This window comes from Podarcis pityusensis, assembly GCF_964106645.2.
Source record: "Podarcis pityusensis genome assembly, chromosome: 4".
Taxonomy (NCBI): domain Eukaryota; kingdom Metazoa; phylum Chordata; class Lepidosauria; order Squamata; family Lacertidae; genus Podarcis; species Podarcis pityusensis.
Window position 1 is genome coordinate 24,969,268 of NC_138027.1, and position 23,362 is coordinate 24,992,629.

General features: G+C 44.5%; 1 long non-coding RNA gene across 1 annotated transcript in view; it reads left to right on the forward strand.

Moving 5' to 3' along the window:
* The window catches only part of LOC308476573, an 86,025-nt gene that overhangs the window by 36,674 nt on the left and 25,989 nt on the right, over positions 1–23,362 (forward strand). Inside the window, exon 3 of the long non-coding RNA XR_013985969.1 lies at positions 4,811–4,883. This is a non-coding gene — a long non-coding RNA (uncharacterized lncRNA). The remainder of the gene's footprint in view (positions 1–4,810; positions 4,884–23,362) is intronic.

Genomic DNA, 23,362 nt, shown 5'->3' on the forward strand with positions numbered 1-23,362 from the left:
TGGCCACATGACCCAGAAAGCTGTCTGTGGACAAACGCCAGGTCCCTCGGCCTGAAAGCAAGATGAGCGCCACAACCCCATAGTCACCTTTAACTGGACTTAACCATCCATGGGTCCTTTACCTTTTTTTACCTAATCACTACACCACGCTGCTTCTTTGTAAAAAAAAGTAAAACGGGGAAATAGCCTTAATGCGGGGTGGGGGGTGTCAGTGGAATCTTGCAATTAAGTTAAGTAGAAGGCACATATTCATTTTTTCTGCTTAAAAGGTTTTGTTTTTCCCTATTGCCTTCTTGCTTGTGAACTGCCTGGGTTCTCTCAGGGCAGGGGGGAGTTTGTGTTTTTTAATGGCCATGTTGCATGTATTCTGCTTAGTAAAACACAGAATATATGTATATGTGTGTAATTAAAACTATTGGCGGAGGAAGAGTGGGGCAGGGGTAGCGCACAGCCCCTGGCAGCGTGATCCTAGTGGGGTTCCATCGCAGCTGCCCCCCGCCCGCGCTGGGCACCCCGCCCCCGCAGGCAGCATACCCCGCCCCCAGAACGCGTGTCATGCCACTGCGGGCGGCGCACACTGCCCCCAGGACGTGCACCATGCCCCTTTGGGCACTGCGCCCCGCCCCCAGGACATGCGCCAGCCCCACCCCCGCCTGCTCTCCAGCCCCAGTACCAGAGCATGAAGCTCCACCACTGACTAAAACCATGTATCCTCAAGACACAGCAGTTTCTGCGCACCTTCACTCCAAGGAAACCAAAGCCTGGGTTAAGAGCCAGTGTGGCGTAATGGTCAGAGTGTTGGGCTAGGACATGGGAGAGCAGGGTTCAAATCTCCACTCAGCCATGAAGCTCACTGGGTGACCTTGGGCCAGTCACCATCTCTTAGGCTGAAATATACTCAGAGTCGAGAGTGGACTTCATGCTCTTTATTCAGTTCATAGTGGTGAGGAGGAATGGAAGTTCTCCCAGAATGTCTGCTTTATATACGCTATTTACACAATGGGCCTCACGTGGTTGGCTAATTCCGGGATTCTCCTGTAGGCCAATTAGGTTGCGGATTCACTTCCACCTTGAGCTGGATTGGGTGGCTCCTGTGGACCAATCAGACTGCTGCATTCTGGGTCCTATTGTTCTAGGACCAATCAGACTGCTGCATTTTGAATCCTATTGTTCTAGAACCAATCAGACTGCTGCATTTTGAATCCTATTGAACTCAGTACATAACATAGCCTAACCTACCTCACAGTATTGTTGTGAGGATGAAATGGGGAGGAGGACAACTGTGTACACCACCTTGAGATCATTGGAATATAAAGGTGGTATATACATGTAATCAAGAACTAAATAAAGCACCACTGGGGTCTCTTACCACTTGGCTGTTAGGGTTGTGCACCACACTATGTCGTGTACACAGCCCAAATATATAGAGAGAGCAAAGTTCGCCTATGAAGTGGGTAATGGTAAAGTAAATGAGAAAGGCTGCCCAGGGCTCCCTTGTCCTTCCACCCTGTATCACTGCACTCTTGACTCAACTGAGCTCACGTTGTTTGGCATCAGCTGGATATCCAGGCCTGCAGACACTTTTCCAAAGCAGGGAGACAGATGGGTTATGTAAATAAGAACAACTCAAACGCAACAGATCTGTAGAGAGGAGTAGACAGAATTTCCCCTAGAGCTTCTGGAACTAATGGGCCGGTGACAATCATCACATAAAACTTACCAAGTGAGCTTTCAAACAGTACAGGAGAAAAGAAAAAAAAGTAGCCAGGATGAAAGAAAAACACAGACTTGTTTTGAAATCCATGCGCTGTAAAATTCTACTAGATTTGTATCTTAATTATCTAGCTGTTTAGAAGTGTTAACAATTAAGGATCATTATAGCGTCGTTTCCCTTTTTGTAATACTGTAATACACAAATATTTTGCTTCTCTGGAAAGAGGGTGGCTGGTAAAACCTGGAATGCAAACTTTTTTTCTTTTTCAATAATCTTTATTCATGCATTCTCAACAGTAAATGCAGATAAACCGTCTCACTCAGAGGAATACCCCTGTCCTTCCCCCTTCTCCCCATTCATCCCATATGTATATATCATTCACACAAGCTTTGTTCTTAATGCATTCTTGGCACAGTCCAGAGAATAGGCAGAGCTGGCATAACATTGCCAGGGTGTTATTCTGCATACGGATGCATATTGCCAGATCCATCCTCAGTCCCAAGCATGATCAAGCCAATGCTAGGACCCACAGGTTGATGCTGGTCTCCTTCTTTGGTTCAGAGTTGGAAGGGGTCCCAAGGGTCATCTAGTCCAACCCCCTGCAACGCAGGAATTTCAACTAAAACATCCATGACAGATGGCTATTCATCCTAGGGCTGGAGGGTGGGGCACGGCAGGTGGGAAAAGCCATTGTCTGACAGGCAGCACAAAGTCTCTCTCCCGTCACCAAGATGCCCTGGCTGCTGGTGGTGCAGCACTGTGTTCCATGTGCTCTAATGGATGAGCCACCACTGCTTATTAGGATTCCTTATCGTTGGGAAGGCCTCAGGCAAACATGCTTAGAAGCTTCCTTCAGACCTTTGGGCTGTATGTGTGAAAGTGGAGGGGTCACGGGGGGGGGGGAGGCATCTAGTGTAACAGGACATGTGGCCTCCTTGCCTGACATTGAAACCCAATTATCTGAGGAAATGAAAATGCACCGCACAATAACATGGTCAAATCATGCGTCGTGCTATGCTTCGTGTTAGTGGGGCATATCCTCTGACATTTCTCCGATGAAAATAGGGACGTCCCATTCCATAATGATTAGGGACCAGGTGGCACTGTGGGTTAAACCACAGAGCCTAGGACTTGCCGATCAGAAGGTTGGCGGTTCGAATCCCCGTGACGGGGTGAGCTCCCGTTGCTGGGTCCCTGCTCCTGCCAACCTAGCAGTTTGAAAGCATGTAGTGCAAGTAGATAAATAGGTACCGCTCCGGCAGGAAGGTAAATGGCGTTTCCGTGCGCTGCTCTGGTTCACCAGAAGCGGCTTAGTCATGCTGGCCACATGACCCAGAAGCTGTACGCCGGCTCCCTCGGCCAATAAAGCGAGATGAGCGCCGCAACCCCAGAGTCGGTCACGACTGGACCTAATGGTCAGGGGTCCCTTTACCTTTATTCCATAATGATTATTTTACTATTCATACTCCGCCCATCTTATTGGGTTGTCCCAGCACTTTGGGCAGCTTCCAACATATATAAAAACATAATAAAACATTAAACTTTAAAATAAATTTAAATTTTTTTTTTAAAAAAAACTTCCCTATACAGGATCGCCTTCAGGCGGCTCAGGGGTTGAATAACCAACATTTCTCCAATGAAAATAGGGACATCCTAAGGGAAAGCGGGACATTCCGCGATCAAATCAGAAGCAGGAATGGCTTCCCTAAATCCAGAACCATCTATGGAAAATTAGGGACACTTGGAGGGTCTGCTGGGGTGAAGGGAGAGAATGTGAGCTCTGGTTTCTGGTAGTATCTAATCTCCGTTGGGATGTGTGGGAAAATCTAGAGGTAGGCCATCAATCTATAATGTCGTTCTGTTCATTGGTTCATCAGCAGCTGACACCTGTGAGAAAAGGGCCTGGTGTGTGTGTGTGTGTGTGTGTGAGAGAGAGAGAGAGAGAGAGAGAGAGAGAGAGAGAGAGAGAGAGAGAAATTTGAGAAAGTTGTCAGCCTGTGGTGCCTGACTGCTTCTTAACGGCTGACAGAGCATGTGACACTGCAGTGAGCTGACAAGCGGAGAGTACAGGGGAGATTAATTACTTCTAATGAGTAGCAATGTGGCTTTGTTGAAAAGCGGATTCTGGAGCTAGCTCATAAAATGAGAGATACTCCAGCCCAGATTCATTATGATTTGGTTCTCCTCAGTGAAAACTTATCCAATCTTTGGTCTCTCTCTTTCTCTCACAAACACACAAAAACACACTGCTAGGGAATTTTATCTGGCTGATTATATAAAACACAGTAGAGAAGGAAGTTGATTCCAGATTCAACTTGATTCCAGATTCAACAATCAACCAATCTGGCTGAAATTTGTTGTATCCTGGCTTTAGTTTCCTTTCTAGGATTGTCTCCTTGATTTATACAAATTAAAACGGTTGTTCTAGGTACTCAGGAACTCCTTTACAGCAATGTAAATCAAGAGGAACCTCAGACCTTGCTGGGTCACGCTAGTAGTTAATGTCGCCTAGTCCCTGTCTTTAATGCTGCTAGTACATGCTTGAGGAAATACAACACAACACAAAACACTCCAGACACAACACTCACAACACAAAACATTCCAAAATCTGCAACATACTGTATTTTGACATCATTGGAAGATCTGCTTTTCACTGGGAGGAACATCTTTCTGTTTCCTCATTCAATATTAGCCATAGCTAATATTCCCTCTTTACTCCCAAAGCTCTGTCTCAGTCTGGTTTATGAGGACCAAAGAACACATTTACATTGGAGTTCTGTAATTTTCACTTAAAAGTAATTAACCAGGGAGGTAATTGACTAGGAGGAGCAGGGCAGAGGAAGGGAGTTAACAGCCTTTGCCATTTCCCCCAATCTAAATTGCACCTGAACCTCAAAACTACCATTGCCCCCATTAGGAATCCAAAACAGGTGCTTCTGTTTCCCCATCAGCTGCTCTCAACCCCAACAGCTCAGAGTGAAAAGGGATGAAATCCTTTGAATATGTTGCTGTGATCCAATCCACACATAGAGAGCCATGGGGAGAAAAGACAGCCAGTGTTCTGATCTGAAGCTCACCTCACTCTGTTCTTTCTAGGAAAGAAAACTGCACTTGTGATCAGCTGAGCCTGATGCTCACAAGGAGATGAGGACTCACTGAATGGACCCAGGTGGGTGGTCTTGTAGAAGACAGGGAAAATCAGATTTTTGTATGTGTTTACTTGGGATTTTTAAGAGCATTTTTCTGTCAGGAAAGAAAGTTCAGGGCCGTCTTTAGCATATGTGCCACCGGGGTGCAAAGATCCGCCCAGCACCCCCAAATTAACTTTTATTGAGCTTTTTTGGGGAGGGAAGAAGCCAAAATTGTTGAGTTATTTTAAGGGGGGGAATCGCTCACCTGTAACAATGACGCAGCAGAAAACTGCTTGACTCGTCGGGAATATTTGACGCTACGGAGTAACAGAGCAACAGAGGTGGGGGGCGGAGACTTTCACTCCCTTACTCTTCGCTGCTGCTGATCGAGAGGCATCCCCCAGAATTCGGCACCCGGGTGCCCTTCACCCCTTGCACTCCTGGGTAAAGACAACCCTGAGAAAGTTGGCAATCTTTTGTTCAAAGCAGGGACAGCCAATGTAGTACCTCCCAGATGATGCCGGACTACAACTCCCATCATTCTGAATCACTGGCTATATCAACTGGGAATCATGGGAGCTGTAGCCCAACAATATCTGGAAGGCGTTATGTAGGCAAACTCTGGCTTAGCTTAAACAATAATCCAAAATGGTTCGTTATAATTTTGGTCTCTAGCGCTATCCAAAAGAAAAACAGAGCTCGCCACAAAAAGTATTCATCGATACATGCTATTTTATTTCCCACCTTTATGGTTTTTTCACCTGTTGAGAAAGATACTAGATTACTAACAAATCTTTTGTCTTTCATTATTATTTTAATAGATAAACGACATGTAAATATTAAACAAATTAAGATTGTCTTAAAAATAAACATGTGAATATGTGTAATGATTAATGTGCCATGAAAAATCTTCAAAATGTGCCTTTCTCCATGTGCTGAGACCCATAATTGCTTGTTACACCTCTTCTGAATAGCAAAAGAGGTAAGATTAATTCCAGGAAAGGACCATTGTTTTAGGTTTCTTAGCACGTTAGCACTTACACATGTACTTCTGAATATTTTAAGACAGAAGAAATATTCTTTGAGAAGTGGGTTGAAAAATCTTTGAGAAGTGGGTTGAAGCAGGACATGATGAATGTCGTCTAGAAACATTATTGATATTATCACACCTGTTAAAGACATGATTAAACTTCAACTCAAATGGCTGTAAGAATCAGTCCTCGGAATTGAACTTCAAGACTTATTGCCAGACCTAAATCATTCCTGAAAGGTCACTTTCACAACTAAGTTACAAGCACATGGAAATACCCACTTAGTAACATTAAATAACTGATTAAAAAAACCACCCTTGTGTTTATCTAATAGCCATTGAAAAATGACGTTCTCACAGATCCATTCATTAAAAACGTGCTGGTTGTGAGATAACCAGCCTCATATAACCAACATATGGTATTATCATATCACACAGGAAGCTGGAATTTGGAATACTCAGGGTTCTTTATACAGTGGTACCTTGGTTTACGAACTTAACCCATTCTGGAAGTCTTAAACTGAAACTGTTCTTAAACTGAGGCGTGCTTTCCCTAATGAGGCCTCCCGCCACCTGTGCCCTTCCACCATTTGGATTCCGTTCTTAGACTGAGGTAAAGTTTGCAAACCGGGACACTACTTCCAGTTTTGTGGAGTTCGTAAACCGAATCGTTCGTAAACAGGACTTTTCTTAAACCGAGGTACCACTGTACCATGTTTACTAAAGAAGCATACAAGTCTGATATTTTTTACCTTTCTGCCTCAAGATGTAATGTATGAAATCTGCTTCATAACAGCGGTCAGCCCAGGCCTGTGAGGTTTATTGTTTTCCAGGCGCAATCCAATGCATGGCTACTCAGTAATGCTCCCTGATTTCAAAGGGGTTTGCTCCTGGGTAAATGGATCTAAGTATGGCATTGAGGAGATTTCACCCCTCCCATACACAAGAACCTCCTGATCATCTCCTGATGGTCTCTGCTGACTCTCCAGAGAGAAGGAGGCGTGTCCTGCCTATCTACTTATTCTGCCCAGCAACATATCTGTGTGTGTGAGAGAGAGAGAGTCAGTCAGTCAGTGTATCGGAGAGAGTGAGAGTGTTAGAGATCCTAGAGATAAGATTGCTGCTAAGAGCAGCTGCAGACTCTCAGTGTAGCATTGATTTATGCTTAGAATATTCAGCTCTGTATATAGCTTTGTATCATAGTTGTAGTTATAGAATAAAAGGAAGATATTTTACAGAGCTGCTCTCCGAGTGGTTTATACTCTGCAAGACTCTGCAAAACTCTGCTGTGCAACGACTGTATTATTGAGACAGTGAATCCGGTGCTCTCAGCTCTAAGCTGTGAGTCCACAGCACTGTGACCTGTTCCTGTGGGAAAAGGAGGTCTCTGGCGGTGCTACCCAGCTCGCCTAGCCCAGTCGGGGTTGAGGTGCATGAGTCCAGTTGGCGCACTGGCTCTAGGGCGATGCTGACATCGGTTATGGGCCCAGTCGTTGTTCCAGTCGTCTGACCTGGCGTTGTTCCAGTCATCCCAGGCGTCCCAGGCGTCCCAGTCGCCAGAGGTTTCTGTTGCTGATTGCCGGACGGTGGAACGGACGCTGCATGCTGGACTGATTTGCGGTGCCCAGAAGCAGAGCTGTTTTGGAGCAGAGTGTTCAAGCTGCCGCTGTTGCTCTTGCTGCTGCTTGATTTATGGAGGTATGTTGCTGACTGCCAAAGAAAGAAGATAGCATCCCTGTTTGCCTGTTAATTGCGCTCTGAGTGGGAGAGAGAGTGGCTGAAGGAGTCAAGGCTTTATCTGTGTTGCACGAGGGAAGTGTCTTGCTCTAAGTAATAGCAGACATGGCCTGTGCACATTCTGGCCAGATGGCTCTGTCCTTTCCTCTCCTCACGCCTGAAACCTATGCAGTTTGGCAAGTAAAGATGAAAGCGCTTTTACAGAGGGAGAAGCTATTTCACACGATAGAAGATGACCCTCCAGATAAGGATGATGATGATTGGGCTGAATGGCATGCTGCAGATATGAAAGCCCGAGGGACAATTATTTTGAGTGTTTCAGACTACTTGCTGGTGAACTTAGAGGGTCAAGAGACTGCACAAGCTGTTTGGCATAAGTTGAGAGATATGCATCTTAGACAAAATGCTGGTTCCAGTGTGATTTTCTTTAAGAAGCTGTGCAGGCTGCAGTTGGAGAAAGGTGGTGATTTGCCTAGCCATCTATCTCAATTAAAGCGTCTCAGACAGGACCTTGTTCAGCGAGACCTGGCTATTTCAGAGGCTGTGTTTGCAATGCTGATGATCAATAGCCTAGATGAGTCTTATGATGGAGTGGCTGCCCAGATTTCCACAATGCCTTCTGACCGGCTAACAGAAGATTATGTGTCTAGCGTGCTCTTGAATGAGTGGGATCGCAGACAGGCTGTTAAAGAAAGCCGGGACTGTGCTGTTAAAAATATGCTTGAAAATGTGCCTGAGTCTTCAGCAGGGGAAAGTGAAAGTGAAACTGCTGCTGTTAAAGCTTTGAAATTGAAGCGGTGCTTTTCGTGTGGAGCACAAGGCCATTTGAGTTTCCAGTGTAAGAAGTCTTCAAAGAAGAAGGGAAACTTCAGAGGCAGAGGGGGAGGAGGACGAAATCCCCATGCACCTGCTACTTCAAAGGCCTTGATCTCTCGCTGTTCCAGTCAACGTGGGCGGAGTTTCTTCGTGGTCGACTCTGGCTGTTCAAACCACGTGGCCAAAGATAAGAATCTCTTTGTTCAGCTTGAGAAGCAAGAGAAAGAAATTCATCAAGCAGATGGGACAGTTCTCACGAGTATGGCTCAGGGAACTGTGTTCTTAAAGAGCCTGAATGCAACTATTAAGAATGTCCTGTATGCGCCTGATATTCAGGACAATTTGTTGAGTGTTTCCCAGCTTGATCGTCAAGGGTTTAAGGTGGTGTTTGCTAAATCTCGCTGTGAAATTCTTAGAGATGGCAAGCTCATTCTGTATGCAAAATGTGTAAATGGTTTGTACCAATTGCCTTTTGTTTCAGGTACAGGCACTGCAGAAGCAACTGAGAAAGAGTGTTGCAATTTAACTGTAGATAAGAATGAGAAGTTGCATGACCAATGTATTCATTATTACCACCGTATTTATGGTCATCTGAATTTCCAGGCTGTGGCAAAAATGCCTGATATGGTTCAGGGTATGAAGTTGAAAGAATGTCCCTACCACATGAAATGTGTTTCTTGTGCAGAGAGTAAGGCAAGGCAAGCTCCCAAAGGTACAGAGTCTGGGAGAGAGGCCAAGAAACCATATGAAGTCATTCATGCAGACTTAGTGGGGCCTCTAGCGCTCTCTAGAGGCAATTCAAGGTTTTTCATGGTTCTGATAGACTCCTATTCGAAATATGTTTGGGTCTATATGCTGCAGAAAAAGGCTGAAGCCTTTACCAAGTTTCGCCAGTTTTGTAAATGGCTCAGAAATGTACATAATGAGAATGTACGTTTTCTTTTCACAGACAAGGGTGGAGAGTTTTGTTCAGAAGAGTTTGAGAGTTTTCTTTCTGAACAGGGCATTGAGCATAGGACAGCCACGCCCAGATCACCCTGGCAGAATGGTTTATGTGAGAGAGTAAACCAGACTCTGCAGCAAGGAATCAGAACGCTGTTACATGATTCAGGGCTGCCCAATCCTTTTTGGGCTGAAGCTCTTTCGTTTTTCTGTCATGTGTATAACAGGAGATACCAGTCTAGTGTAAATTGCACCCCATATGAGATGCTTCACGGAAGAAAGCCATGTGTAAAGCATTTTAAAAATTTTGGTTCGGAGGTTTGGGTGCACACCTCGCAGGGTGACAAACTGAGCAAGCGTGGAGAACATGGTGTTTTCCTAGGATATGAGAAAGGGTCTTATCGTGTTCTGATCACAGACACGAAAACCATAAGGCTGACCAGGAGTATTGATGACAATCCACAATGGGACAGAGTTGGCGTTTTTCAGTGCCATCCCATTTGTGATGATGGTGCAAAAGGGGCAAAGAAAGTTAAGAGGGAGGCAAGTGTTGTTGGTGATGATAATCCTGATGCCAATGTAGTTCCAGATGATGGCACAGATTATCAGAGCCCAAAAGCCTCAGGTGAGTCTGACGCTGACTCAGACTTAGCAGCTTCATATACTTTAGCTCCCCATTCTCCCAAAGAGGAGGAAGCACCAGAACAAGAGGATCAAAGAGTTCTGCGCAGGTCCGAGAGAACAACCAAGGGTGTACCACCGAAAAGGTTTTCTGAAGAGTTTGCAAAGACTGCGGTCACGAGCAACTCTGGTGGGGTTTTCAAACCTAGCATGAAGTGTGCTGAGAGTAGTAGCACAAAACGCTTTATTTATTTCCTTACCTGATATTTGAAGGAAAGCGTGTATTTGAGTTCTGAAAAATGGTTTGTTCAAATCTAATTAGAAATGTCAATTTGTATTTGAAAGGAAGAAATGTGTGTGAAGATTTTTCCAGAAGCTGCTTATTCAATGGTATTGTAAAAGTGTTTTATATGCCGGGAGAGAGATACCTGCAGATATGTTAACCAAGGTTGTAAGCAGAGAACAACTTTTGGAGTGTATGTGCAAATTGCAGTTATGTTAAAGATTCTTGAAATGGTCGGATGAAATGGGGGAGGATGAGGAGATTTCACCCCTCCCATACACAAGAATCTCCTGATCATCTCCTGATGGTCTCTGCTGACTCTCCAGAGAGAAGGAGGCGTGTCCTGCCTATCTACTTATTCTGCCCAGCAACATATCTGTGTGTGTGTGAGAGAGAGAGTCAGTCAGTCAGTGTATCGGAGAGAGTGAGAGTGTTAGAGATCCTAGAGATAAGATTGCTGCTAAGAGCAGCTGCAGACTCTCAGTGTAGCATTGATTTATGCTTAGAATATTCAGCTCTGTATATAGCTTTGTATCATAGTTGTAGTTATAGAATAAAAGGAAGATATTTTACAGAGCTGCTCTCCGAGTGGTTTATACTCTGCAAGACTCTGCAAAACTCTGCTGCGCAACGACTGTATTATTGAGACAGTGAATCCGGTGCTCTCAGCACTAAGCTGTGAGTCCACAGCACTGTGACCTGTTCCTGTGGGAAAAGGAGGTCTCTGGCGGTGCTACCCAGCTCGCCTAGCCCCGTCGGGGTTGAGGTGCATGAGTCCAGTTGGCGCACTGGCTCTAGGGCGATGCTGACAGGCATCTCATATGGGACATGGGTGGCACTGTGGTCTAAACCACAGAGCCTAGGGCTTGCCGATCAGAAGGTTGGCGGTTCAAATCCCCGCGAAGGGGTGAGCTCCCGTTGTTCAGTCCCAGCTCCTGCCCACCTAGCAGATCGAAAGCACAGCAAAGTGCAAGTAGATAAATAGGTACCGTTCCGGCAGGAAGGTAAACGGCGTTTCCCTGCGCTGCTCTGGTTCATCAGAAGCGGCTTAGTCATGCTGGCCACATGACCCAGAAGATGTCTGTGGACAAACACCAGCTCCCTCGGCCTATAGAGCGAGATGAGCATGCAACCCCAGGGTTGTCCGCAACTGCACCTAACAGTCAGGGGTACCTTTACCTATGGGGTCTCATGTACTTGAAGCATCCTCAGACTAGAGTGCAGGGAGGTGATTTACAGCAGCAGTCAGAAATGGGTAGTATTCAACTAAGTTTTTCTCTGAGTAGACCTAATGAAATGTATGGCCGTGACTAAGTTAGGTGCATTAATTTCAATAGATGTACTCCGAGTAAAAACACAGTTGAATACCACCTTGTATTTATTAGGACAAATATAAACGTTTTCCCAGGTGGTAAGCAGAGAAGAGGAAAAAAGGCACAGAAGCCAGACACCAAGAGTTACACTTATTCTTAACTAGTGTTCAATTATTTATTATGTCAATCTTGTAAAATATTTAAACCCATTTCTTCAGTGATTAAAAAAAGGGGGGGAATCAGAGCACTGTTGCAGATAATGGATGAGGTCCTTCTGCAAGGCACAGATGGAGCATTCCTTGCTTGCCTTCATTTCATTGGGCAGAGGGTGGAGGAGACGCATGAGCAGTGTTGCCCTGAAACAGGGGTGTGCTATAAATAGCTTATGATAGAATTGCAAACCCAAATGAAAAATGAAAATATCTTTTAACTAGGAGAGGATTGGCCTAACTCTACATCACAATTAATTCTGCTCCAGCTTCCATTAGTGGCTGAGTAAGGAACTGGATGTCAGCATCAACTCCCTGCATGCTTGCTACCTTTGCAAAAGCATTCCATATTACTCCCTGTTCCTAAAAGCGTTGCTGTCATGCTACATAAATACATTTTTAAGAATTCTAGGCAGAGTTTTGCATTGAGAGCATGGTGCTAAAAATAGCCCCTCCTCCCAAGATGTTTTCATTACAGAAATGGGTGCAAGGCAATTGGAGTCTGATCACCGGCATATATTCTGCCGGCAAACTCTACTGCTGGACGAATCGTAGGCAAGATGAGTACCTTAAGGATAAGTCTCACTCTTTATAAACTTGAGAGTTGCAGCTCCAAAGAGCTGGTTCATGGCTGAATTAAGCCATTCTGAGGGTCACCAACTCCATTCACCTTTGTGACATTAATGCAAGGGTTTGTGGTGGGGGCGTTTTCAGAGTAGACTGGTGGGCAGGAGATGTTCAAACCTCTCCCAGCCTGCAGATTCTCACCTGCAAGTCCTCATCACCTCCAAACAAATTTGAAGGGCTTTGCCCTACTAGGCCAGGAGCAGGGAACCCTTTTCAATCCTAGGGCTGAATTCTCATCTCTAGAACCTTCTACAGATTCAGCCTCCTAACCTTTCCCTCTAAGTCTCTCTTCTGTGATGTATTGACACGTGTGGGGTTGGGGCCACACATACTCATTTTTACATCCTTAAAATATCAATGACTTCCCTTCTTCTCTTTCCATGGTTCATCTTGCATAACAAAAACCCCTGCATATTTTTCATAAACTAAACCATTCAGTATTCCATTATTACATCCATCAAAACTTATTTACACTGTTGAATTTATCTTAATGCTGCCAGTGTTTTCAGATGCACACAGTTATTTCCCATATATTCAATAAACGTTTTCCAATCTTCTCTAATCTTCTTCTTGCTCTCTTATTCTATATGTTAAGTCTGCAAGCTGCACATATTCTGTCAACTTGGGTTGCCATTCTTCTTTGGTTGGGACCTCGCTTGTTTTCCATTTTTGGGCTAACAAAACACGGGCTGCTGTAGTAGCATACATAAATAACCTTTTTTGATACCTGGGAATTTCAGTCTGAATTATCCCCAACAGAAAGGACTCCAGGTTTTTTGGGAATGTACTTTAAAACATTTTTTTTCAATTTATTATGGATCATTTCCCAATACTCTTTTACTCTTTTATAACTCCAAGTTATCATCTAGTTTGACTCTGACTTGCTTTTGAGCCAGAAGAATTACCATGAGGAGATTTTGTGGGATAACCAATCACATATAACCAACATGCTTAAGTCTAGATAATGCATGAAGGGTTTTAGACCATAGAGTAAGCTGTGCTGACAGAATTAGCTATGCCATTTCTCCTTATTTGGGAGGAAATAGTTAATCAAGTCTTTGCTCTCCCCCCCCCCCAGTCTACCTGTGAATTCAGCGTGTGAGGAGGTCTGAGCTGGTTGTTCCAGCTCAGTCGCATAACTTTCACCAGCCTTTTTCATGTTCCTATACCATCAGTTTAGGAACTTTTAGCACTTTGTAACTAAGTTACATTTTATTGCCTGTGCAACTTTTTTGACTGATGTATGGAAAAGCATATGAATCTGACTTTTGGAGAGTTTGTAAGTAAATCATTTTTTAACTTGCCAGGCATGTGGTCTTTTCCTGTGCTGGGGGTAGAAGGAAACTTTGGAAGGAACTTTTAAAGGAGACAATTTTGGTACTCACTTGGAAAGGCGTATCTTAAAGGTTTTACAGCCTATATTTCCATGCTATACTTTGCTGCATATTTTGTGTTCAAAAAGAACAGGGACATCATTAGCGGATGGCCTGAGCCTTGGATCTTTTGGGTCCAGTGCCTGCTTTGCAGAGGGTGGGGTGGGTTATTCAACAGCTATTTGTGCTCACGAGGTAGTTGAGCATAATGCCGCTTACTTCTAAATACAGAGGTATGTGATGCAAATAGGGATTGAAGGATGTGTCCGTTTTGTTTCTATCAGTTTCTGTTTTCTCCAGTCTTAAATTCACTTCTCCGCATTTCTGCAGTAATTTGTGTGTGTGTTCATGTTTTGTTTTAAAAAACTCCTGAAAATTCATTAGCATTTTAGGGCAAAATTTTTGCAAGAAACACATTTTTGTATGTAGTTTTGACTAATTACACATTTTTGCAAGTCGCTTTTCCTAATATATACTTTTGCAAACACTGTTTGGTTGGAGAATAGAAAATAAGAGCAAATTTTGAAGGATGGCTGCGCTTCGGTTCTCATGTTGTTTTAGAAATTGTAATTTTTTCCCCATTCTGCTTTAAATGTGTACTGAATCAAATCTCTGCCCTATACCAAGGCGCGCATAACATGTTCTTCCTTTCACTTGGGGGGAAGGGGGAAAGTGCATGGGTTTTAAAATGTAAATCTGTCGTTGTATGATGAAATTACTGCCCAGGGTCTTAGAATTCTCTTTTATTATTATTTTTATTTTAAATAAAAAGTGCTTTTATGAATGAAAAATAGTTGTAGAATCAATGTCTCTTTTTTTTAGAAATTGAAAGGAAAAGAGTGTGCTTTTCAGAAAGCTCATTCTTGGACGAGTGTAAATCTTCCTCTCCAGTACATGTAAAGTCTCTCATTAACAAGCTGAGCGTTACCATCAAGACACGACAGCAGCTGGCACTGAATCTGAGAATAGAATTATTCATTGCCATGGTTACCGGTACTGGAAATATTACCCTCTGCTATCACTGTAAACAAAGATCCTTTCAAGACAGTCTAAAAATCAGAGCAAAAACAATTAGTGAAAATTATACATTGTACAGGAGTGAAATTCACACATGCGGTAAGTGGCAGAGCTTTCTAGTATGGGAAGGGAAGAGTTCTCCTGTGATCAAGCCACTAATCCAGGATTAAAGGAGGCCAACTTTTGGGAAGCTGAAATGCAAGTTCGACACAGATATTCATCTGATCAGTGGAACAGAAGCAAGCCTTTAAAAATATGAAGAAGCTTATGATGTAACGCAGCGTCCTTAGAGAACAGAGCCTAGGATAAGAGGCATGTTTCTTTTTCCTCCTACAATGCACTGAGATTCAGTGGTAAAGAAATCTCAGGAGTGGAATAGGATTGTTCCTAGGATGACAGCGTTGATTTCTTTCAGAGCTGAAAACCTGCATGAATGTAAATGAACTGACATCTATGTAGCCTCAGCCCTCATCATCACCACCGCCACCTCTTGCCAAAAACAGCAGCCGGAGATGAAATGATTGGCTTTACCTTTAGATATGTTACCACCCCGTGATGTTGCTGGACTACAACTCCCATCATCCCTGACCAATGATAATCATAGAATCATAGAAACACAGATTTGTACAGTTGGAAGGGATCGTGAGGGTCATCCAACGCCCTGCAATGCAGGAATCTTTCACCCAACATGGGGCTCAAACTCACAACCCTGAGGTTAAGAGCCTTGAGCTCTACCAACTGAGCTAGTAAATGCATCCCTAGACACCTCTGCAAAAGCTACTGGGTAATGCTGGCTGCGGCTGATGGAAGCTGGAATCCAACAATATCTGGAAGGTCACAGGTTCTGTGTCGTTTACTGCCTAGAACCAGATTCCAAATTGCAGTACTTTGGAAGACAAGGAGTCAAGAGAAAGACTTTTCATCATCCATTGTGGTAACCTTCCATTGGTGTTAAGCTACGGCCTCACTTTCTGCTTGCACTATCTGCCTCCAATCATGTCTGCCCGGTCCAAGGTTCCTCAGCCCTTGAATCCTGTCCGGTCTCAGTTCTGCCCCAAAGCCAGACATGCCCTGAGCCCAAACTGCTCCTGAGACTGAGATCGCTATTGTGCCTGACACTATTCTTAGTCAAAGTCATCAGACAGTCCTTGGCATCAGCACAGTTTCCTTTCTCACAAGATTAATCAGCATTGGTTGAGGAAAGATTGAAAGTCAGAAGCGAATAAACTGAGAATGTCTTCCAGAACTGGACAGTGCTTTCGGAGTCTTTGAACCATAGCCCTAAAATAATCACACAGCTGAGTGTCTTGAGGTGATTGAAATGTTTGGGGGCTGTGGTTGCCAGCAGTCTTGAAAATATGGAGGATCCTATCAAACACACACACACAACCTCTGTACATTTTGCACAGATTCAGATAAGAGGCCGCGATGCAAGACAAACAAAACCTGGCTCCTCTCACGCCTCTCCAGCAACATTTTTCTCATCTAACCTACTACTCCGCCTTCAGTACATGCTAACTATTCTGCTGAGAGGATGCAAAAGCACCATGTGTGCCAAGGGGTATGGTTTGGTCTTTCCTTGTAATGTTCATTTAGAGGGATACCAATGAACCACTCACCAAGGGATTTTTAAAAAAAAATGCATGTAGTTTTTGTTGGTTGTAAGCTTTGATCAGAAAAGAGGCTTATAAATATTTTAAAATAAACAGCTCAAAGGGTGAGGCTGTGGAAGGGAGGTAAGTTTTTCTTTCTTCATCATCCACAGCCCAATTCTATGATAGCTGTCAACCGTCCCTTATTTGGCGGGAAACTCCCTTATCCCAGCGCCGTGTCCCGCTGCTGTCCCTTATTGATGATGTCTCTTAAATTTCCCGGGTTTCAAAGGAAGCAGCTCCTCTCCCTCCCTCCCTGCCAGCCAGGGAGGAGGGAGGTTCCAACTGTGTTGCTTGGCTGCATTGCTCACCCAATAAAGAACGAATGGGGGGTGGAGCTTGCATGCTTTGTGCCGATCAAATCGACCACGTTGCCTGGGGACTCGCCTTTGCTCAGCGCTTCCCAGCGGAGAGGTGACAGTGGTTTTCCTTGCTGCATCCCCTTTGCCGGGTTGCTGCGCTGTGGGAACCATCACTTGAGGCTTCGTTTGGCTGCTGGGCTGGCTGAGCTTTCTGCCTTTGGCTCGGTAGTTGGTTGACTAAAATCCCTTATTTTGGCTGCTGGTCCCTTATTTTCAAGGCTGCTGGTCCCTTATTTTCAAATCTGTAAGTTGACAGCTATGAATTCTATGCCTGTCTACTCAGTCCCATTGAGTTTAATGGATCCCAGGTAAGTGTGTATAGAAGTGCACTCTATAACAGAGGTGCTGCCTTGAGCCAAAGATGGGGGGGGGGGAAGCACCGTGTTGTGTGTGTCATCAGGAGGAGGTGCATTGTCAGGAAGAAGCCTTGCCCAGCTTCAGTGGCTGTGGCTCCTCCTCTCTCATGCTCAGGAGGAACCTACCTTTGATGCTGTGCCACGCTCAGCTCAGCAGTTCGGCCTCCTCTGCCCCCTCAATTTTGGAGGGGCTGAGCCTCCTGCTAAAGAATATTGAGGGGGCTGACGACACCTCTGCCCTCTAGGGTTGGAGCGGCTGCCCTATAAATGGGGTGTGTGTGTGTGTGTGTGTGTTTCTGTATTTAAAATACTGGCCCTTTATCAAAGCATATGACACAGAAAATACTAGCAGAGCAAAGCATTCCCCATAATTCAAAAGTAATTTAATTACCAATTTGGTTTCTCATGACATTAATTTCAGAACTGAATAATCCTTCTTCGTGCAAATGTCAGCAACAGGAAGTCAAGTGGACTGCAAAACCCCAGGCGCCGTATCTATAAAACCAGGAGACAACTAACCCAGACTAATTCAATTAGAGTTTGGGGATTTCAGAAAATGTAGCTTTGCTGAAACTAGGTATTCTAGATTAATTGAATTGTACACGGAGCTAAACCGAGAAAGGCTAGTAGTGGAAAGTTTCTGGGTTTCTATACAAAATGCTGCAGTTCAGCTTAACAGAATGTTGGGAGTTCTGAGTTCAGATCATCGCTTTGCAAAGAAATTGCAGGGTGAGCTTAGTCAAGTCACCATTTCGCTATTTCAGTGCTCCATCCAAAAGATAACAGCAACATTGAGCTGTACAACAAGGTTGGTCTGAAATCAAACAAAATAAAACTGCAAAGCAATTCATAAGCATTACATAAGTGAAATGCTGCATACACACCATATATTTTAAGTACATTTTAAGCCTCCTGTCAAGATTCCTGGGGAATTGTAGTTTACTAATCACAGAGCTGTAATTCGCAACACCCTTAACACTTAAACTGTATTTTACTTTAAATGTATGGTGTGAACACATCTGCATCCACCCATTTGAACTCTTCTCAAGGGCTGAGTACAGACCCAGAATTCTTTGTGCTGATGCACTGACCTGGGTGTAGCTAATTACTGTAGACATTTTAAGGCCACAATAAACCTATTCAGCCCTCAGTTCTAAAAACAGCCACATCTCTCCCATTGAGAACTTCTGAAGCCACCCATAATAAAAACCTGCACAATGCAAAGAGCCTTGGCTTGTGGCCCTTGCTTTAGAGTCCAGTTCCAAAAGCTTTGGAAATTCCTCTATGCCCGGAGCATCAAAGCCAAAGGCCTTTGAATTCTGTTGGTGGCTTTAAGGAATTCATTGCTGCTGGAGCATATTATCATTCCCTCGCTTAGTAAAGTGTGTGCCCTGTGTGGGGGTGTGCAGGATGCCCAGCTAGAGGTAGGGCATGGATTCCGCAAGACATGCAACTCTGATGTATTCTAGGAAATCTTCATAGCTGAGTCAGTCTAGGCTCTCCCACAAAACAAAGAAAATCAGCCGAAGACTGCAAATGTGTGCTACCGTCATATTGTTTATGAATGTCAGTATTAGAGGTCACTGGCTTTCAAGCAGCATTTGCAAACCCCAATGTGCATCCCACTGAAAGCAGTGCAGGATAGGTCACATTTGAACCTGGCTGTGCATTTGGAAAGGAGTTCAGCTTAGGCCCCCTGTTATGTACTGAAGTTCTCACCCTGGGCCAGCAGGGGGATACTGTAGATAGTTATGCAAATGAAGGATCGAAAGTGGCGTTCAGTGATTGGCTAGTTACAGAAAATGGTTACTGTTGCATTCTAGTGGAGCTCTATATAAGCAGGCTGACTGAGCTCCTCAGTTCAGTTCTGTTCCAGCTTACAAATAAAGAGCTGCTTTGGGAGAATTGCTGTGTCGTCTGATATGTTCGCCCATAACTTAACACCCCTGATACCTGATCCAGCAAGTGATCTATGTATGTAAACAGCTTTTTGCATATGGCAGAGGTTTTCAACCTTTTGGAGTCCATGACTCCCTTGACCAGCTACATTCTTTCTGCAGCACCCCTGTGGGGCTCAGAAGCCCAGTTATGTCACCCCTTGCCTGCCAAGCTGGCAGCCTCTCACCCTTTTTCAAACACCCTCCTTTGTGGAGTGCTCCCTCAGCCTCCTCTCCCCTCTCCTTAGGAGTCCTCCAGGCAGCCGCCGCAGCCACCCCTGGTCCCTGAACCACCTCAGCTCCTGGCAACCAGCACCCCCTGGCCAACCCCAGAGGCACCATTTGCTTAAGGAACTTGCAGACAGGGCTGCAGCAACAAACAGCTGTGCAAGCCTTTGGGAGGCAGAGATGCCAGAGGACATCAGACGATGGAGGGAAGGAAAGAAAGAAAGAGGGACAGAGGACAGTGTTGCCCGCGGCAGCAGTGACTGGGGACCATTGGGATTGGTAGGGCAGAAGCCAGAGAAGCCAACAGTAGATGGAGCAGAGCCAATGACAGGCAAAACCAACACATTCTTATTTATTCCCCATCCTTCCCCTGCTAAGTTCCACACTGGCAACATTGAGACTGAGGAGGAGGCAGCTGTCGACCAGGTCCACAACTTCCTCAACCAGATGAAAGGAGGCAGGCAGGTTTGGGCTGGCTACCTTTCAGGGATGCTCTCTGTTATGTATTCAGTGGTCTGTGTTTGCCTGAGCTTGAGTCTGGACTAAGGAATCTGAGCCCCTGTGTTCTGATTCGATACATGATATCCAATCACAGAACATTTCAGGATTTGGGCCACTGCCATTGGCCCTTAAACTCTGAGTTATGATTCGCAGCTTGGGAGTTTAGATAGCCAATCACATTGAGAGTGGGAGTGGTCCCTGCCTTCAGAAATGTATATAACCAGTTGCTTTGTCCCTGTTGTCCAGTTCTGTTAGTTCAACAGTGGTTCTTCACTGTGTCTTGCTTTGTGGGAATCTACCTACACTTCACTCTCATTCGGTGGTTCCCAATTAGCTAAGTACTGCAACCACCACCACCCTTTCTCAAAAGCCAAGCCATGACCCCCCATTTTTGAAAATGTTGATATCTCTGTGGTAGGTTTTGTAATGTGAATGGTGCCACCACACCTTCCAACATGTCCAGTGCAAACCTGGGCTATGCTCCCGTGTGAGTCACATGACCCGTGCAAGAGCACAGTGCCCCAAAACTTGTGCCTTTGGGTGCTGTAATCTCACATGAGACACACATCCATCCACAATCTCATGTATTTTGAGGTGCTGCATTCTCACGTGAGCACAGCCACCCAAAGCAGGATGTCCTGGACAGTTGATGGGTTTGTGCCATGGACCCCCTGGGTGGGTTACAAGAATCTTCTGGGGTCTGGGGACCACTAATTGGGAACCCCCACTCTAGTTGCATCCAGCATTGCAAATTCTGCACTGGGCACTGGGTTGAACTAGATGACTTCAAAGATCCCTTCCAACTTTATGGTTCTGTGAGTCTGAGAAAGGAAAAAAATGAGATGTGTAAGCTAAAACCTGCAGGTGTAAAGAAGGCTGATAGTTATATCTGGGGGGGGGGACGGCAAAATATTTGATGGTAGGTTTCTAGTATGTCCGTTTTGGTTCTGTAGTCACTGAATGCTTGACCTAGCTATGCTATGAAGCTGTTAGCTTAAAGGACTGGGTCCAGAACCTTCAGAAAATCTGTGGCAGAGACTCCAGGTTTCTGTCATCCCCACACATGATTGCATCAGCTCTTCTTCCCTTGGGAATCCCTTTAATTCATTTTAGGCCCCATAACGGAGGTGAGCAGGCGGCCAGGAAAAGCTGCACCTTACAGAATCAAAAGACTCCAGAGGCCACACAGAGCCTCGGTGAAGCACATTAATGGACTATCAGGATAAAACAAAGATGCTTATGTTTTTTCATTTCAGTGTAACTGAAGTTGCTCTTGCATGAATTGACCAACTCCCAATGTATGAATGGTATGTGATGCACAAGCAAACTGTCCTTAGATGAACATATTTGATTTGAAACAGACCTTGATGGTTGGTGAAATCTTGGAGAAGCAGTATCTGACATGTCTAATGCAAATCACCAGCTTGGAGAAAACCAGATGTGACAAGATAAGGTTGAAATGAATTCCCAAAGGGAAAGGGGGAAGATTAGAAAGCTTGTTAAGAAACCTGCTACCATCTGGAAGGCAGTAAGAGACATAGATCGGTAGAAATTAGTCTTCCCAGGGGACAAAGCTAAGGTGCTTGCAGCTGCCCTAGCATGATCAATTGGTGGTGAGTATTGCATATACCTGCATGTTCCAGAGCAATTTTAGACTGTACTGTGAGTTAATTTTAAATTTATTAAGGTAACCGACGACACACAGAAACTAGATTATGTTTCCTTTTTAATCTGAATGTTGAGACAGAACAACACATTAACAAAATGGCATCCCAGTTGAGTTTCCCCCTCACCTTATTTATATTGCAAGGATTATTTATATCCTGATGAAACAATAGAGTCAACATACATTGTTGCATCATCACATCATCTTCAGTTGGCCCTGGCCAGAAATTGCAATACCACTCTGGCAGTAGCACATAATCCTTGGGTTTACACACTTACTTGCCAACTATACATTTCTCAATGTGATAAGCATTTATACTCATCTATAATTCTGACGTTAATTATGCTGAATCATTTCCAATTTTCTGGAAAACCTGGAAATAAGAATGCAGATCCTACACCAGCCGGCCCCAATCTAGTGCCCTTGGAAACCTTTCGAGCTATAACTTCTATCAGCCACAACCAGTATGGCCAATGGTCAAGAATGATGGAAGTTGCAGTCCAGATGATATGGAGGCTGCTAGTTCTGGGTAGGGTGTCCTACACAATTTCTCACATCTAACTCCCGTGTATTTCAGCGACCAATTTTTATTTATTTATCTGATCAGTTCACAATATCACAAAGCAATTTAACAATTAAAAATGTCAACATTTACAAGCAACTAAAATGAAAACTTTTGCAAGTGTTTGCTCCAACTGCAGATTTACAGTGCATCAGTAATGGAAAGAGAATCTTTTCTTCAGTGGGTAGTCCACCCAGTGTCCCCAACTGACCTCCCTCCCTCTCCCCATTGACAACAACTTTGCATCTTCATATGCTGCTCATGACGACTCCTGACACATTCCCTGTACACCATCCTAAAAACATGGTAAGGGGGATTTGAGTGCCAGGAGCCAGCTCAAGCACTGATGAGGATGACAGTCTGCAGAGGCTCAGGCTCTGAGATGGAATCTAAACACATATTAAAAATGCTGTAAAAATGCTTTTAAAAAAAGTTTAAAAAAATATATTGAATTTGACATAGCTCGCCATCACCATCTAGTGTCGCATTTGTATAATGCACTTTACAATGCACTTAAACTGTTTTATTTGCAGCTGTATAGCTGAGTCCTGAGTCTATTTTGCAACATGTCAATGATGCAATAATAGTGCATTAAAGGTAAAGGGACCCCTGACCATTAGGTCCAGTCGTGGAAGACTCTGGGGCTGCGGCACTCATCTCACTTTATCGGCCGAGGGAGCCGGCGTACAGCTTCTGGGTCATGTGGCCAGCATGACTAAGCTGCTTCTGGCGAACCAGAGCAGCACACGGAAATGCTGTTTACCTTCCTGCTGGAGCGATACCTATTTATCTACTTGCACTTTGACATGCTTTCGAACTGCTAGGTTGGCAAGAGCAGGGACTGAGCAATGGGAGCTCACCCCGTCGCGGGGATTCAAACCACCGGCCTTCTGATTGGCAAGCCCTAGGCTCTGTGGTTTAACCCACAGCGCCACCCGTGTCCCTAACAGTGCATTAGTGGTGGGTATATACTGAACCATCCACACCTCATTCCACTTTATTAGTTGCTCTGCAACAATAACTACCTTGTTATTGCATTTTTGCCATCTGGTGGGGCACTCTTGCACTATAGCTCAACAAAGGCAGGGCAAACCACCACCACCACCCCTGGAATGTTTCTGATATGAAAAGTTACAGGACTTAAGAAGGAAGCTACAGGACATGTAGTGATTGAAAACAAAGCAGGATGTGCACTCTGAAACTTTTGCTGGCACAAATAGTGTGGCTGTGTATAACCACCCCTATACCATCATAAGCACAAAGCATCAGGAATGCACTACGAAGA